Source organism: Pinus tabuliformis, chromosome 1_1, assembly GCF_031772625.1.
Source record: "Pinus tabuliformis cultivar Carrire ecotype Pingquan chromosome 1_1, CPIR1, whole genome shotgun sequence".
NCBI classification, from domain to species: domain Eukaryota; kingdom Viridiplantae; phylum Streptophyta; class Pinopsida; order Pinales; family Pinaceae; genus Pinus; species Pinus tabuliformis.
Window position 1 is genome coordinate 65,366,206 of NC_142297.1, and position 18,996 is coordinate 65,385,201.

The following is an 18,996-nucleotide window of genomic DNA, read 5'->3' on the forward strand; positions in this document are numbered from 1 at the left end:
ATTCTTTAGATTTATAATATTAATCTTTTATATTTAATATAATTGCCTCACATAAAGATAACGGTCAACGCAAGAGTGGTGCTAATACTCTATCCATTACATTGAACTCTGATGTAATGAACTTATATAGATATAATTTTGCATTGAACTTACATAAATATAACTTTCCCAAGAGATGTGACATCACCACTAGCTTTATGCTCGAGAGAACCTAGGTAATCACAGTCCGATAATATTAATTTTTGTTGTTGAAACATGTGTCTAAGAATAAAGTTTACATTGGTTAAAGTGGATGTTATCCCAGGGTTTATATGCTCAATGATAACTTTCCTTGGTGCAATTAAGGTCGAATAAGGCATGGGTTAAATTATCCTTTTAGCCAAGGGTTTATCCGTATTTGGTTCTAATCAGTTAATGAGCCGTGACCTTATTGGATTTTCCCTTAAAATTTTATATTTGGGTGCTATTATAGACAATTTTAGGAATAAATATTTATATATTGGTTAACTTTCCATATATTTGGATGTTATTATAGATAATTCTAGGAATTAATAATTAGAGAGATTACTTTTTCATATATATTTAGATGTTATTATAAAAATTTTAGGATTTAATATTTATAAATGGCTTAATTTTTCATAGGTAATTTGTTTTACCTAAAAAATATTTATATTAAAAATATGAATTTTTTTACATAAATTTCAATAAAAAAATTCATCCTTAAAGTTTTTACTAAATATCTGAAATTATTAATTCAAATAACAGTGAAGACAGCCTATCTCTCTACCCACCTCTCTACCGACCCCATATAGTGTTGGTTTCGTAACTACAACCAGAAACGTTCAAAGATCATCTATAGTCGATGGCCGTATTTGGCGTCTCTCATGATAGTCTGAGCTGATGTTGAAACGACAGAGGATGTTCCAAATACACTTCTGAAAGCCTTGAAATACCGGGAGGATGATGCTTTTGAATCGTGAAACAGTGCACAAAAACAATCGAGAAAAGACACTGTATCTTAATCAATCCTCGTAATGTACAATTTCTTTTTGTTTTAATGTCGAGGTTGATTTGTTTTAATGTTGAGCTGGAGTTGGTGGTACTCCATATAATGCTTTTCTTCAATGGAAGCAACATGTAGGGAGGACCTTGGAGACCATTCATTCCTTTAGTCATTGTCTGCACACGCAGTACTCACATTTAGTCAATGCCTGTATACACAGTACTCATATTGTCAGTAGACATAGACAAATTTACCTACGTGGAGGAGAGTAAGTCACAGACAGCCGAGAGGACATGGAAGTGAATAATATATGAAATAGGCAGAAAGCCATGGATGGTACAACACTACATGAAAACAGTACGTGGAAGATTTGTATGTACCATTTCGTTTTTATATACATATTCCTTGCTAGTGGCTTCCATCTGGAACTTACAATAACACAGTTGTAACTGAATGATTGCAAAAATTTCTGGAAACTAAACGTAAAGTCATTATTAGTTTGTTTCATCTTGGAGGGCTGGTACTGCCCTCTGAGAGGTCCAAAAAAATGTGATCGCAGATATGACAATAAATTAATCTGTTTTGTTTTAAAGGTTGCAGCTATCTGGGAGGCCTAGAAAAATATATGGTGAGAGATATATAAGGACTATGATGCCTTCCTCCAAATCCCATGGAGAAAGGTTGTCTTTACATCTAATTGCTCAAGATGCAAATCTTCAACTGCTACTAGACTTAAAATAGTTCTAATTGAAGTAATTTTAGTGACAGGAGAAAATATTTCATCAAAATCAATACCTTTCTTCTGTGCAAACCCCTTCACCACAATTCTAACTTTGTACCTCTGTTTTCCTCCCTCTTCTTCCTTTAGCTTGTAAACCCATTTATTCTGTAATGTAGTTTTACTTGCACGCAACCTAACTAAGTCCCAAGTCTAGTTATGCATTAAGGAGTCCATCTCTTCTTCCATGGCTAGCTCCCACTTCTTCCTGCTTTCAACTTGCATTGCTTCTTCATAACATTTGGGTTCACCAGAATCAATCAACAATAAATAATATAATGAAGGAGAGTATCGTTCAGGGGGTATACTTATCCTGGTAGATCTTCTAACACCACTTTCAGGTGTTTGGGGTGCCTGTTGCTGTTGTGGTGGTTGATGTTTTTGTGGTTGTTGATTATTATTATTTTCAGGTACCTTTACTTTTTCAGTGATCCCATCAAGAACTGTGTATTCCTTGTTTTCTTTTTCCTGTTTCTTTTCCTGCAACTAATTCTTATACAAGGCCTTTTCATTGAATATTACATCTCTGCTCCTAATGAGTTTGTGATTTTCATAATCATATAAGTGATAACCAAAATCATTAACACCATATCCAATAAAGGTACATTTCTTTGATTTTGCCTCAAGCTTTGTTCTATTTTCTTTATTAATATGAACAAAGGCCTCACAACCAAAAGGCTTTAAAAAGTAGTAGTTTACCCTTTTACCCGTCCATGCTTCCTCTGGAATACCACCATCCAAGGGACTTGAAGGCCCTCTGTTTATTAGATAAATAGCAGTATCTATAGCATCTGCCCAAAATTGTAAAGGCAATCCTACATGTAATATCATGCACCTTGCACGCTTCATGATTGTTCTGTTCATCCAATCTGACACACCATTTTATTGTGGTGTTCTTGGAACTGTCTTCTCTCTACGAATTCCATGCTCTAAATAATACCTATCAAACTCTTTGCTGCAATATTCACCTCCATTGTCTGATCTGAGACACTTCAATTTCTTTCTTGTCTCAATATCAATCAAAGCTTTCCATTTCTTGAAAGTATAAAATACATCAGATTATTCTGAATACAATAAATCCAAGTTTTTCTAGTTGCGTCATCAATAAAGGTAACATAATAACGAGAGCCACCGAGAGATGATACCTAAGCAGGTCCCCATACATCTGTGTGCACAAGATCTAATTTTTCGCTCTTCTTTTCTTTCCCAACTCTAAGAAATCTGACTCTCTTCTGTTTTCCATAAACACAATTTTCATAGAAGCCCAAACCAACATTCTTCAAACCCGGCAACAAATTCCTTGAGTGAAGAATCTTCATCCCCTTCTCACTCATGAGTCCGAGCCTATGATGCCATAATGTTGCATCTGCTCCTTTGGAAGTTAAAGCATTAACAGAGTTAGAAATACCATTACATAAATACAATGTACTAGGGCTCCTTTGGTGACCTTCCAAGATTTATCTATGAAAGTTGTCACATAACCTTCACCGCCTATCTGCCCTGTTGAAATCATATTTTTCTTCAGATCTGGAACATGCCTTACCTCCTTTAGTATCCATTGGTTTCCATTCTGCTGTTTTACAAGAACCTCACCCATTCCAAAAATTTTACAGGGTTTATCATCACCCAAATGGACTTGTCTAAAATCTCCTTGAACATAGTCATAAAAATATTTCTTATCAGGTGTGGCATGGAATGAGGCCCCTAAATCTACCACCCAGGAATCAGTAATATTTTCGAAAGAAAGAATCAAAGCATCTTGTAACACCTCACCTGTCACATTTGCTTCATTATTTTTTTCTTGATGTGCATCTCCTTCTTTCCCCTTCCGAGATCTACAGTCTTTCTTTAGGTGTCCTTTCTTTCCGCATTTCCAGCACACTATCCCCAATCTGGGCTTGGATCTACCTTTCCTTGATTTACTGTGATATCATGAGCTCTTTCCTCTTTCCATTATTCTTCCCCTAGACTCTGCACTCAAAGCATTACCCGATGTCTCACCAGAGCTTTTCCGTCGCATTTTTTCGCTAAGGATAGAACTGACAACATCATCAAACTTTAAAGTACTAGATCCAAAAACATCGTTACTAATGGCCATTACTAAACCATTCCAACTTTCTAGCAATGAGCACAAGAATAACAGAGCTCTAACTTCATCATGAAAGTTTACCCCTATAGAACTTAATTGACTTGTAACTATATTAAAATCATTTAAATGGTATACAAAAGATCCACCTTCCGACATCTTCATATTAAATAATTGTTTCATAAGAAATACCTTTTTTGAGGACGAGGGTTTTTCATATAGTTTCACCAACACCTGAATCAAACCCTCTTTCGTTGTTTTCTTCGAAATTTTGAAGGCGACCGATGCTGTGAGGCACAACTATACTATTATGAGTGCCTTTCTATCAAGAATGTTCCATTCTGCATCTGTCATAGTTGTTGGATTCTTTGTTTTTCCACTCACTAGTAGGTACAGATCTTTTTGATACAAATAATCTTCCATCTGTATCTTCCACAGCGGGAAGTTTTGGCCGTTAAATTTCTTGACCCTAAACTTACCATATTTTTCCATTGCTCCCACTCGAACCAGGAACCCTTCTCTCCTGCGAGTTTGTCAGCCAAATAGAGCTTCGACTTTGATACCAGCTGTTAGAAAAATATTATATATGACAGAGAAATGCAAGACATATAATATGCGTAAAAACACAAAAACATAAAACCAGAGAGACACAGATATATGTGGTTCACCCAGTTTGGGCTACGTCCACCTCGAATAGCCAGTCCTTCCTTTCTATTATCCAGCAAAATGAAGAGACACAACCTACAGCAGATCCACTGTAATATCCTTTGTTTTTTCTCATAGTCTCACCTATCTGTTTCTCACTCTGAGAATACACATATATTCCACAGCCTCAATACAATACCCTCATACAAAGAGAGCGGTTTCCTTCTAGGGAAAAAAACCCTAAACTAAACATAAATTCTGCCGTCAGATCATCTGCCTAATGAATAGCCCAGATTGACTAGAAATTACTATACTTTTACAAGGCAATTTTACATCTGTTTGTAGCTTCAGGGGCATTGCCCTCGAAACCCCCGCCGGGGGACCGTTGGCCCCCAGACCCCCTAGCCGAGGGGGATGGCCCCCCTCGAACCCCTGCAGGGGGGGACAAGTCCCCCTTGCATGGAGGGGTGTACAATATTCCTGGGTATACATCTGGCTGAAAAAAATACCTCTAAATTAGGATGATAATCATGCTCCAAACCCAACAATTGGGAAAACAGTTTCCTCAGTACATTTCGGTCGAGTCTCTAGTCGATGCTAGACACTAAGCTCACTAAGTCCACAACTTTCCATCTCCAAACTAATGGCCAAACAAAGGACGTCAGCAGGATTATTATACACAGTTTGCACATGTACGACTCAAAGCATCCACGCACATGGGATGAGAGCCTCCCCTATGTTCAACACAACCATAATCAGGCTCTCTACAACCTAACTAGCCTCAACCCTTTTTAGGTGGGTTTGGGACTCTAACCACTATGTCCCATTGATGTCGCCATACCATTTGCAGCTACTCAGGTAGATTTGGCTCATTTCAAGTCCAAATTCGATAAGGCAAACAACTTCATTGAACACATTCTGCACATTCACCAATGGGTCCATGACATATTGGACAGAGCCAATATTAAGTATAGGTAGTGGCATGATCAACATCAGGATCCACACAAGTTCCAGGTGGGCAAGAAAGTTTGGCTACATTTAGAGAAGGAGTTCCTCACTGGGCTGCACTACAAGCTTCGCCCACTTTGATATAGGTCATACACCATCACCAAGGAAGTAGGAGACAATACCTTAAAGCTTTGTATTCCACCATTCCTTGGTCTACACCTATTATTCAATGTAGACCACCTTCGTCCTTAGTCTCCACAATTGTTGGACACATCCGACATTACAGGACAACTCACACAAACAGAGCTAAATCCAGACTGCATGGAACAAGCAACAATTGATCGGATCAGGGACACATAGATCAAGAAAATCCGACATCAAAGGATCCAATTATATTGAGTTGTCAAAGCAGGTCAACTCCTTCACTAGGGCAAGTGGCTCACTAGAGACCAAGTTCAACAAAATTTTCCTTATCTCATGGAGGAACTCAACGCAATGGGGACCATTTCTTCCTAAGGGAGGAACTTACCCTGTAAATTCCTACACTGAGGCCAAGCCCCATTGGCTTTTGTGATGAGAAAAGCACCCTTATTTCTATTTTTAGCCATTAGGTCAGTGGGAATGGTTTCTCCTTCTTCTTCTCCCCTTGTAGGCTCTTCAAAAATCTCTGGTTGCACTCCTAATGGGTCCTCCAATTCACAGCCACCGAAGAAGAGGGAAGGTTTCCTATTTGAAGTGGTGGGGGTATTTGGTAGAAATTTTTCTAAGTTATTCCTATTCCTACAAGGCATGAAAGAAGTGTTTTTGTTTTGTTTTGTTTTTCAAGCTTTGAGACTAATTGCAGAATTCAAATAACTAACTAAATGGAAACTAACTGCTGAATGAAATCTCACTTGTAGAATGGAAGGAAAGAAAACCAACTTACAATTACTTTTGCAGAGATGAAGCTAATAGAAGAATGAAATAGATAAGAAATGGAAGAAAGAAAGCATAAATCACATCTTACTCAGACTCTTCCCCGGCAACAGTGCCAAAAATCGATGGTCACTAGTATTGCAACAAGAATGCTGCAACTCCTGGGGCTACCAACTTTACTTTATCAACCAGGGGTTAATACAAACTTGGAGGTAACAGTGTTGTATACACAATCATATGTAATGGGTCCACTCTTTGTCACTACTGAGCTGGTAATTTACCACTATGGTTTCTCAAACCAGCCTTCTATTGATTTAGAAGAAGCTTGATTACCAATGAAGAAAGGGGAATTTTACCCCAATTGAGAGAATGGAAATATTGTCTACTGCAGTAATGAAATACTTAAATAAATGCTTTAAACATACCACTCATCTAACTATTTGTTAATAGATCTTGCTTCAGAAGAATCCTAAGCTAACATGTGTGTAATCCTAAATAGTGTAGGCATGCAATCTGTGATAATCAAACACTTTATTGCTATGCATATGAATGAACACAATAACTCTTTTTTCCTTTTTGTCCTTTTTTTGTGAAAATGTGAATGCTAAATCTTCCTGGTGATATGGTAGGTCAGTTAGAGATGGTTGTGAAAGATTAGATGGCTTGGGAAGCCAATAGGGGTCTTGTCCTATCTTTTAGGATTCTTTTTCCACAAATTGGCCTCAAAAAAGGCCACTTCAGGTTGTCCTACAAGATGTCCTAATGCACCAATAGGATGTCTTAATGCTCCTACAGGATCCGGCCAAGAGTAATATGAGTGATTTTGAAGGTGGTATAGGGCTTAAGGAAGGTGAATGATCGAATAAATAATGCAATGGAGTGGCTATGAATTCCTCAAAGCTCAAACCAAAGTTGGTAAGATGGTTGAATTTTCTCAACAAACCTAGAAAGTTGTTCTTATGGAATGATGAATTGGTTAATGGACTTAGTGGCTTTTGGTGATCATGGGAGGATGAGCTTAGGCTAGGGCTACTGACATGAGATCTTCCTGCACTATTGAAACTCCTGTAATACATACATCACTCGGATTTACCCATGAATCATGTCAAACAAGAAAGGTTTCCAATCAACATAAGAAAACGTGATTCCATTATTTAGCTGCCAAGTTCATGCATGGAAATACTTGTAGAATATTGTGAAATGCCATTAGATCTAATACAACGCTGAAGATATCAAAAATAACAACTGAAACCTATTCTTGAAAACTGAAAACATGCTGGCCTAAGTAGCAAAAAATCCTAAATTCCATAAGAAATCAGAATTCTATCTTTTTTGGGTTGATTAGGAGTTTTTCCTCAAACCATGGTCCCTGAAGGAAGGAGTGAGTCCAAATACGCCTGCTATCAACATTTTCGGTATTCCTTTATCTCTCTAAAGCTATGGCTAAAGCTATGCACAAATGGAAGAAAACTAATCAACTTCACTACTACTTGCAATGAAACAATGCTAAAATCAATTCAATAATTAATCTATGAAATAACCTAAGCATACGAGTACAATAAGAGAAACCTCTGCTGCTAGGGTTGGGCTCCAACCTAGGAGCTTCAACCCTTTGATTCAACTCAGTGATGGATAAAGGAAATGCTCATTCTCATTATCATATCAAAAAATTACATAATAGTTTTTTTCTACAAAACGTTAACTCAAAAATGCTTAGTGCTCGTACATAAAAAAAATTGAATCCTAATGAGGCTCTAGGCCTCCTTATTTATACAGCTGAAGTCTCCAACACCTTCCTTAAATCTAGGGAGGCTTAGCTCTCAAACTCAAGATAATTGGTCCTTGGCTGTCACTAGCTCAGTTGCCCATGATCTCCCTGACTCGGCTGCTTGCAACTCCTAGCTAGTGTGATTTGATTGAGGGATATTCGAATGGGTGAGGAATTAATGAGGAGCATCTATCTCCTATAATCTCTCCTACTTGTCTCATTTGAGTTCCTGCACCGTAATTAGCCAAAATTTCCATGATTTGCTCCCAAAAACCTCCAATCAATGCACATTAGACCACTAGACATAAAATCTTACTTTTACTCATTTCATTAAGCAAAATACAATTAAAACATATAAGGAATTATAAGAGGAGTTGATTTTAAGCTTGGAGGTGTATTAAGGTCAATATAGTTACCCAATGATGAGCCTTATCACCTTTTATGTTTGATGGTTGCAGGTCTTCTCAAGCATTGAGGAGTTGCATCAAATCACAACAAAGGATCTTCATCGAGCATTTCGTGAAATAGGTAAGAGGCTCATCCATTAGCCTTAATTCTTATAATTCAAACAAGTCAAACTTAGGGAAAGAGTTAGTTCAATTTTCTTACTTGTTTCTAGTTTCCATCAAGGATCGAGAGAGATCTCTCTTGTCCAAAAGAAGGAATTGTTCGGTGTAACAACCATGGTCAATCATTCTCAATATGAAAATGAACCATGGACAATCATGGTAAACCAATTGGCCAACATAAAATTGTGACAAAGATTGTCGTAGTATGGAAATCAACCATGGTGAACCATGATCACCCACAGTCCTATGTCGCATTGTGACAAATATTGTCTCAATATGAAAATCAACCATGGTCAATAACAATGGTCACATTGTGACAAAGATTGTCTCATGGTCCAACGTCACATTGTGACAACCATGGTCCAACGTTGTATTATGACAAATATTGTCTCAATATGAAAATCCACCATGGTCAACCATGGTCCTACGACGCAATGTGACAAAGATTCTCTCAATATGAAAATAAATCATGGTCAACCATGGTCCAACATCACATTGTGACAAATATTATCTAAGTATTAAAATCAACCACGGTCAACCATGTTTGTTTTAGGGTTTATAATACATATCCTAGGGTATATATACCTTGGTTTTACAATATTAATCCGTTGGGTTTAATATTATTCTCGTGGGTTTTAAGTATTAATCCCTTGGGTTTATAATATCAATCCATTGGCTTACTAATGTAAGGGTTCATATTCCTAAGGTATAATATTATTGATAGGGTTTATAATATTAATGCTAGGGTTTATAATATTAATGCTAGGGTTTAATATAAATCCCTTGGGTTTATAATCTATTCGATTTATAATATAAATTCCTTTGGTTTATAATATTAATCTTTTGTGTTTAATATAATTTCCTCAAATTTATAATGCCTTCAATTTTTAATATTAATAATCCTTTTGATTAATAATATCAATATTTATTTAACAAAGTCTTTCGATAGAAATCACATGAGAGAACTTTTTGGCCAACGCGTTTCGAACTGACAAGTTTTGGAACCACACTTGTTGGTTCGAAACGTGTTGGCCAAAAATTTCTCTCATGTGATTTCTATCGAAAGACATTGTTTAATTAATTATGGATCACAAAAACTTGAATACAAAAATATCAATATTTATTATATTAATGATATTATTATATTATTAATAATATAAATAATATTAATTTAATATAATATTAATGGTTTTAAATTGCTATTATAATTGATTATTTGACCATTAGGTTTAAAGGATTTATTATGATATACCATAATCATGGACTTTAACAACCCTAAATTATGATATTTACCTAATGTAACTAGATTATAGGGGTTATAATGTTTGTTTATTTATTTATTTGATTTTATTATTATTATTATTACTATTATTTTTATTATTTATTTATTTAATAACTTAATTATTAATTATCTTATTGTGTTTATAAACTATTACTAAATACTATTGTTTAGTAATTTGATAAACAATTACGAAATATTATTATTTGGTAATGGTCTTTTACTTTACTTTTATTTTAATTATTTTTATTTTCTATAACTTAATTCTATTATTATTATTATTATTATTAACAACTTGATTCTTCTTATTATTCTTATTCTCTTCCATCTTATTTGTTTATAAGGAATGGTCCCTTATTACCTTTAAAAATATTTTATAATTCTATTTTTATAAATAAATAATTTATTATTAATTTTAAAATTCTTTATTTATATATTTATATATTTATTTATTTATCTTACACCTAATATAACTAACTTTATATATATATATAAAAAAAAAAAAATTTACCTACTAAGGATACCATTTATTTTTATTTTTTCATTAAATAAATAATTTATACTATTATATTTATTAATTTATAATTTTTCATTTTATTCAATTAATAGATAAATAAATATTTTATTATTAATTTATATTTCTTCATTTATATAATAAATAATTTATTATTATTTTATAATTCTTCATATATTTATTTCTTATCTTACACCTAATATAACTAATTTTATATATTTATATATAAATTTATATATAATTATTATTACATTATAATTTATTTATTTTTATTTTATACCTGATTTAACTAAATTTGACCTTGCTCCTTAAGTTAACTTTTTACCCAGGTAACCGTTGGTGTCTCTGCTCTAGCTATTTAAACAGGCTAAGCTGGATCTGTTTTTCAACTTGTCCTGATGATGAATCACACTAGTTGGTTCGAAACACGTCGACAAAAGATTGATTATGTGATTTTGCCGAAGATTATCTAAACAATTATTATCTTCTGAGGCTCGGTGAAAGAGTTAAAAACATACTCTATATATTCTTTGCTGAAAGAGTTCTGAGGCTCAGTGAAAGAGTTAAAAACATACTCTATATATTCTTCGCTGAAAGAGTTCTGAGGCTCAGTGAAAGAGTTAAAAACATACTCTATAAATTCTTCGCATATATTCTTTGTGAAAGAGTTTTGAGGCTCGGTAAAAGAGTTAAAAACATACTCTATATATTCTTTGCATATATTCTTTGGTGAAAGAGTTTTGAGGCTTGGTGAAAGAGTTAAAAACATACTCTATATATTCTTCGCATATATTTTTTGGTGAAAGAGTACTCTATATATTCTCCGCATATATTCTTCGGTGAAAGAGTTTTAAGGCTCGGTGAAAGAGTTAAAAACATACTCTTCGCATATATTCTTTGGTGAAAGAGTTTTGAGGCTCGATGAAAGAGTTAAAAACATAATCTATATATTCTTTGCATATATTCTTCGGTGAAAGAGTTCTGAGGCTCGATGAAAGAGTTAAAAACCTACTTTATATATTCTTCGCATATATTCTTTGGTGAAAGAGTTCTGAGGCTCAATGAAAGAGTTAAAAACATACTCTATATATTCTTCGCATATATTCTTCGGTGAAAGAGTTCTGAGGCTCAGTGAAAGAGTTAAAAACATACTCTATATATTCTTCGGTGAAAGAGTACTCTATATATTCTTCGCATATATTCTTAGCTGAAAGAGTTCTGAGGCTCCGTGAAAGAGTTAAACACGTACTTTATATATTCTTCACATATATTCTTCGGTGAAAGAGTTTTGAGGCTCGGTGAAAGAGTTAAGAGCATACTCTATATATTCTTCGGTGAAAGAGTTCTAAGGCTCGGTGAAAGAGTTTAACATGTACTCTATATATACTTCGGTGAAAGAGTTCTAAGGCTCGGTGAAAAGTTAAACATGTACTTTATATATTCTTCGCATACATTCTTCAGTGAAAGAGTTCTGAGGCTTGGTGAAAGAGTTAAAAACGTACTCTATATATTCTTCGCATATATTCTTTGGTCTGCGGGCTGGGGTGGGCACGGGCGATCTGCAGTCAGGTTTGCTGATATCAAGTGCACACATTCCTTATCTTTTTCTTTTTCTAATACATATTTTCTCATATAATTTCAAGTATGAATATTTCACCACAGTTACCAAAGATTACCAAGGGCAGACCTAGCACAGTTACTCTACAAGGCCTTTATGAGTATATAGAGTCTTTAGAGAAACGTAGAGAAGAAAGAGAAGCCAAGCTACAAAAAGAGTTAGAAGCCATGCTGGAAAATAAATTTGCATCTCTTGAAGACACGATCCAAAAACAAATAGAAACTAAAATAGAACTACTAGAGAATAAAATGGAGGCAATGGAGACTAGATTGCAGGTTATAGAAAAACAAAACCAAGATACTAACCAACCATCCCAGCAAGGAGATGTTGATACTTTAGAGAGTCTTAAAATGAAAGACATGATTAAAGAACTAGAAGAAAAAGTTAATAGCTGCCTCACCCTAAATAATGTGGTAGATAAGCTAGATACCAAACCAATTAAAGATGAAATGAAAAAATTAATAGAATTAGACCACGAACATAACAAAAGGGCCTTGAACCTTATAATATTCAGTTTAAAAGAGGAAGTAGATGAGGATACTTTAGCCTTAGCCCAGAAAGAATTACATAATATATTACAAATTGAAACAATGTGTCTCACAGAAGCAACAAGGTTGGGGAAATTAACCAAGAATAAAGGAATACTAATCCGCATAATGGTGAGCTCCACTGGTCATAAGTACAACATACTTAGTAAAACCTCAATTCTAAAAGGAACAAGAATATTCATAAATGAAGATCTCATTCCAGAAGATCAAGCAGAATTAAGAAAGGAGGTTCAAAAGGTAAAAGAAGCTAGAAAGGAAGGAAAATGGGCAATAATTAGAAATAGAAAAGCCTTTATTTGAGATAGAAACCAAAAAGATAGTAATCAATAGCAATTAAACATGCTCCGGATCCTTTCTTGGAACTGTCAGGGCTTCCCATGGAACAAAGGCCCCAAGCTAAGTTGGATTTCAAATGATGTTGATATTATTTTTCTTGTTGAAATTTGGGAGCACGAAGAATCTAAGGTCCCTAACATAGATGGCTTTACGCTACGGTCTACTTGGAACAAGTGATCCTCCCGTAGAGGCATTGGGGGAATAGCTTGTTACATTAAGAAGAACATCTCCCCCCATGCTAGGATTTATAAAAACGACCCTCACAACCAATATAGTTGGATAGAGATCAGAGACATTAATAATAAAAAGTCCTACATAGAAATATGTTATTTCCCCCAATCAATTCTAACTTCTATAAGAAGAAGATTCTAGATAAAACTAACCCTTACAATGGTTTAGAGAATGATATCTAGCCTAAGAAATGACGGTAATATCCTTTTAATAGGTGAATTTAATGCTCGAACTTCAAACAACCAAGCTATTATTCTAAGCAATCATTCCAACCCTAATCCTCTTTGGTTAGATGAAGACCCTACTTTGGCTAGTAGGTACAAAAGGAGTTCTGAAGACCTTGGGGAAAATTTGTTTGGGTCGGAGCTAGTCAAGCTTTGTAGTGCTCAAGATCTCATAATTTGCGACGATCTAAAGAAGTGGCCCAATTCCAGCAAGATGACCTGCATCCATGGACTTGGTAGCAGCGTGGTAGACTATGTTATTTCCGATCTCCCATTATACAACGAAATAATAAATTTTGACATCTTAAACGACCACAAACCTGACTCTGATCATAGGCCTTTACTTATAATTCTCAATTTTGTCATGCATAGAGTTCCCACATAAAATAATACTTACAGCCAAAAGAACTTAATATTTGATAGAAATAAAAATGATCTCTTTCTAAATGAATTAAAAACTAATTTGCTTCCTTTATCTAGTATAGACAACATAGAAGACCTCTATCATAATTTTACTACAACCCTCTCATATTCTATTAACAAGTTCTCAATTGAAGTTTCAAATAATAAAAGAAATAGCAAAACCGATCCATGGTATGACAAAGATTGTAAAAGTGCGAGGAGAGCAATTAAGGAAGCTGTTGATGAATCTATTAAAATGAACAAGACAAAAATATATAAAGCACTAACTAAAAGGAAAAAGAGGCAGTACATTCGTCAAAGACAAGAGAATCTCTTACACCTCTCTAAGGTAGCTCCTAAGAAATTTTGGAGGCAGATTCTGACTAGGAAGACTAAAGATAATAATAAAATTTCTCTTCACGATTGGAATTCCTATCTTAAAAAGCTTTATGAATCTCCAAATGTCATGGATAATTTGGAAACCCTGCGCACAACGAAAGAAGTTTTCTCTTTAGAAGACATTAAGTTTGGGGTTAATCGCCTCGCTAATGGGAAAGCTAAGGACAATGAAGGTTACCAGGCGGAAATCATAAAAATTGGAGGTCATGTCCTCATCCCCCACATCCACAAGCTTTTCAATCAAGCAGTCAAGCAAGGGTTCCCTAAAACTTGGACTGAGAGCCTCATTATCCCTATTTTTAAAAGTGGGGATACAAATAACACCTCTAATTATCGGATAATTATGATCAGCCCTCTCTTAGCCAAGTTATATGGTAGTATTTTGGAAAATAAGTTAAGCATATGGCTCGAAAGTGAAGGTAAGCGAGCTAAAGGCCAAGCAGGTTTCAGAAGGCATCACTCAACAACAGACCACCTCGTTACGCTTAGGATCATTGCGGAGGAATGTCATAATGATAAATCCAATTTATTTTGTTGCTTTGTGGACTTTAGAAAGGCTTTTGATACGGTTCCTAGATACAACCTTTGGAATAGATTAGAAGAGCTAAAGGTTCCTCTTGAGTTGAGAGCTGCCGCTATAAGGTTATACGAGAATGTAATTGCCAAGCTAAAGAGCAATGAGGGGTGGTCGAAAGATATTAAGTGTAACATCGGAGTTAAACAAGGTTGCCCCCTCTCCCCTACCCTATTTGGCATTTACATCGATAAGCTCGAAGGCTATTTAGAAGAAGCAGGATGTGATGGCACGATCTTAGTTGGGATAGTCGTCATCCTTCTTCTTTATGCTGACGATATTGTTCTTTTGGCAAGGTGCCCATTTGATCTTGATAAGTAACTCAAGCTTCTTAAGGATTTCTGCTCTACCATGGGTATGACTATTAACATTGACAAAACAAAAGTTATGATTATCAAATCCAAGGACACTTACGCTAATTTTATGTATGACAATAGTAACTTGGAGGAAGTGTATTCTTACAAGTACCTAGGAATTGATATTCATCACAAGCTCAATTGGAACCATAGAATTGAGAAAAGGATTAATGGGGGGTGGAAAGCTTATTTTGGTCTTGAAAATAATTGTAAAACAACAAACCTTGTAATGTTGGATAAAAGGAAGTTCCTCTTTGAAACTTTAGTTAATCCTGTTATCTTAAATGGCTGTGAGGTTTGGGGTTGTAGCATCTCCAGAGAATCATGGAGAAAGATTAAGCAAATCCAGAAGCGTTTTATAAATTATAACCTGAAAATTAAAAGTAATACACCCTATCCTATTCTCCTTATAGAAGCAAGTATTTCCCCTTTTGAGAGGCTAACTGTGATAAGGTTTTTGTTGTACAAGCACAAAATCAATAACATAGACGATCATAGACTTCCTAAGCTAGCTTTAAATTCCAGCCAAAACCACCTAAGGTTCAATTGGGGGTGGCATAAAGACACAAGGGCCTGGTTAAACTATTGGGAGATCAATGAGAATGATGCATTGCAAAACATAAATAACATTAAAGATATTGTTACTTCTAAGTTAAAAGAAAAAATGTGGTGTGAGAAAGATTTAGCTGCTAAAAGAAAATTAAGTTATTATAAGAAGGTCATCAACCCCACCCTAGAAGATCAAAAGTATCTCTCTATTTTAACTAGCTCAAAGAAGAAAATTAATATAGCAAAGATTAGAATGAATTCTCATGAGCTCCATAGTGAAACAGGTCGTTGGGTAGTTCCTAAAACGCCATGGGTGGAAAGGATCTGCCATATATGTGAGAATAGGAACATCGAGGATGAAAACCACTTCCTCTTAGAGTGCCCCACGTACAACCACATTAGATCTCAATTTCACAATCTTTGTTACAATACTGACCTTCCTAGCCTTTTACAATGTCAAAATTATAGTGAGCTCGGGAGGCTTCTCTCTGAGCTTTTTGAGCATAGGAATAAAATCTTAAATCAAAATAAATAATTTGTTTCTTTAGGTCCGATAGACCAATGTTTGGTCTTAGCGGACGTTAACCACCATCATCATCATCATCAATATAATATATAATAATTTTATTCTAATAATAAAATAAAATGATATTTTATAATATAATTATTATTATGTTTATATATTTATTAATATCAATAATAATATAAATATTAAATCTATATTCATTAAAGTTTATTAAGATATATTAAATATATTTATTAATTTAATTGCGCTAGTGGTATAAAGATAATATATGGGTGCAATCTATAAATGGTAAAAATTTTAATATTATAAAAACTTAATAAATTTAAATAAAATTAAACTTTTATTTTAATTATATTTAATAAATTATTATTTTAAAATTTCAATTAAGAGTAAAAATTAATCTTACTCTAAATATAAAATTTAGAAATATCTCCAAAATCTATAATAAAACAAAAATAACTAAATATTCTAGCATAACAATAGAATTCACATAAAGATAACGGGCAACGCAAGAGGGGTGTTAATAGGTGCTAATACTCTATCCATTCCATTGAACTTAGATATAATTTTGCATTGAACTTACATAAATATAACGCATTGAACTTACATAAATATAACTTTGCCAAAAGATGTGAGATCACCACTAGCTGTATGCTCGATAGAACCTAGGTAATTACGGTCCCAGAATATTATTTTTTGTTGTTGAAACACGCTTCTAAGAATAAAGTTTACATGGGTTAAACTGGATGTTATGCCAGGGTTTATATTCGCAATGATAACTTTCCTTGGTGGAATTAGGGTCTAATAATGCATGGGTTAAATTAGCGTTTAGCCAAGGGTTTATCTGCATTTGGTTCTAAACAGTTAATAAGCCGCTGGTTTTTTTTTTAAATTTTTATATTTTTTTTTAAAATGGGAGGGGTTAATTCTCAGAAGAAGCATTTATGGGCTTTCTTTTTTGTACATATATACCTGTCACAAACTGACATCCAACACATCTTGTTACATTCACATTACAACCACATTGAAATTTATATATGCTGCCTGCTGCGCAGCGTTACAAATCAAGGTTAGATGGCTCGTGGGGTGTGTGACAGCGGACTTCCCCAACCATTGATCCATGCACTAGTGTGCAAAGAAATCTTTAAACTTTTATATTTAAGTATTATTATAAAAGAAAATAGGAATTAATATTTATTAATAGGTCAATTTTCATATATATTTGAATGTCATTATAAAAAATTTAAGAATTAATAATGTGAAACAGTGCACAAAACCAATCGAGAAAAGACATTGTATCTTAATCAATCCCCGTAATGTACAATTTCTTTTTCTTTTAACGTCGAGGTTGATTTGTTTTAATGTTGAGCTGGAGTTGGTGGTACTCCATATAATGCCTTTCTTCGATGAAAGCATCATGTTACACAGTAGGGAGGACCTTGGAGACCATCCATTCCTTTAGTCATTGTCTGCATACGCAGTACTCACATACACAGTACTCATATTTTCAGTAGACGCAGACAAATTTACCTACGTGGAGGAGAGTAAGTAACAGACAGCCGGGAGGACACGGAAGTGAATAATATATGAATGAGGCAGAAAGCCATGGATGGTATAGGAACTACATGAGAAGATTACGGGGAAGATGTGTAACCATTTCGTTTTTATATACATATTCCTCGCTAGTGGCTTCCATGTTGAACTTACAATAACACAGTTGCAACTGAAGGATTGCACAAATTTCTGAAAACTTCACGTAAAGTCGCTGTCGGTTTGTTTCGTCTTGGAAGGTGCAGCCCTCTGAGAGGTCCAAAAACATACGATCGCATATATGACAATAGATTAATCTGTTTTGTTTTGCTTTGGAGGTTGCAGCTAACCGTAATAAATATTGAGCATGCTATATAAAGTATTAATAGGGCAGTAATTATATATACCCATGGTTCGATTTTGGCAAACCAAAATCAAACCGTAAACATATACACCTCGGCTCAATTAATTTCCTATAACATGTTATTTATTTTGGGCCGCAGCGATCTGAGAGGCCAGGAAAATATATGGTGAGAGATATATAAGGACTATGATGTCCTCTGCACAATTTTTATTTATTAATCTAGAAGATGGAAGGATATTCTATTAAAGAATAAATTGATGTTATCATAATTATAATGCATACAAGGATGGAATAACATTTTAGGTAATAATAAAATATGGTTATATAATTATGTCAAACGCGAATTAATTGGCATGTGTTATTAATACATCACTATCAAAAACCAATTTTTTAATATGGTATCCAAATGGAACAAATCTCAAATTCTATCATTGAGTGTCATCTAACCTGAGTTATCTAATATATATTTGTGAAAAGAATTTTATTGGGTATTTGGTATTCTATCATTGACTGTCATCTAACATGAGTTATCTAATATATATTTGTGAAAAGAATTTTATTGGGTATTTGGTGAAATTTGTGATTGATATGACGTTGGCAATCTAAAATTCCATCTCAAACTACCATTCTACTTAGTCTAAAAAATCACAAACTTCATTCCAATTTACTATTCTACATATCACATTACTATATCATTCTATATATCAAGTTAGTCAAAAGAATCTCAAACTCCATTCCAATTTACTATTCTACATATCACATTACCATATCATATGAGTAAGAAAAAAAACATTTCAAATTACAATTAGACATCACTGATCAAGTTACCATTTG

The 18,996-nt window shown here is 34.2% G+C and overlaps 1 pseudogene; it reads right to left on the bottom strand.

The window, feature by feature from the left end:
• Positions 1 to 853: 853 nt before the first annotated feature.
• On the bottom strand, positions 854 to 17,734 carry LOC149211593 (cellulose synthase-like protein H2; annotated as a pseudogene).
• Positions 17,735 to 18,996: the final 1,262 nt, after the last annotated feature.